The sequence below is a fragment of the Camelina sativa genome, chromosome 19, assembly GCF_000633955.1.
Source record: "Camelina sativa cultivar DH55 chromosome 19, Cs, whole genome shotgun sequence".
NCBI lineage: Eukaryota > Viridiplantae > Streptophyta > Magnoliopsida > Brassicales > Brassicaceae > Camelina > Camelina sativa.
In genome coordinates, this window is record NC_025703.1 from 5,802,818 (window position 1) to 5,803,925 (window position 1,108).

Consider the following 1,108-nt stretch of genomic DNA (forward strand, 5'->3'; position numbering starts at 1 on the left):
CCCCCCCCCTACACAATTCATTGATGTGATTGGTTTAATTAAATTATTGTTTCATGATTTTTTTTATTCTTTTAGATAACTGTTTGGATTTCCATTAACTATATTCCTGCATTATCTTAAACATAATGCAAAATTAAATTATGGTGATAATAATATATATATCCTCTTAATGATAGGATTTAGATACCAATTAATTTAGCTTGGTTATTTATATTCCTTATCAATTATTAGAATTTTTCAGATATATGTTTTCTTTTCCTTTATATATTGTGAGTTATGAAACACGCGAGGTTCATGAAGCAAGCAACTCAAAAAAATATCCTTCCCTATGCTGTAATATTATTTTAGTTGTTTATCATATAAAAATATATATATATAACTTTATTCATGATAATTAAATTGTAAATTGATTATAATCCATTCTAAGAAAAAAAAAACTTATGCATCCTTATAGTTCCATGCGTTGTAATCCTATATTATGTAGTTTAATAACTTAAGATTGGATAAATCCAATCCCACTTTGGAAAAGTTTTAGATATCCAGTTTCTGATTTCTCTTATTATATATCCTGTCCAATATATAAAAGGGTAGAATATAGACCGCCTCGTACGTTTATAATTATATTTTCAGTTTATTATTAAATGATAATAAAGAAAGAAAATATTGATGAAGTGGGGTAAGAATTATTATGTTTTTGTTTGTGGAAGTAGTTAATTATATACAAATTTCAATTGTAACTTTGTAAGGTATCATATTTTAAGTTCTTCATTAAATCAGCTCTCTAACTCTACGATTCCATATATAATCATAACAATACTAATGCTTTTTATTGATTATATATATATATAGATATATATATATATATATGCATGTGAGATCTATTATAAATTCCGCTAAATACTAATATGCTTTTTATTGATTATGTATGCATGCGAGATCTATTATAATTTCGCTAATGATTTATCATGACCTATGTCTTATATCCATATATCTTAGGAATAAATGAAGCCTTCAGAATCTGGTAACACAAAGTCTAATATATACGCTGGATTTTATTTTTATGACATACAAATTATTCTGGTAGGAAAAAATACGAAACAAAAATGTG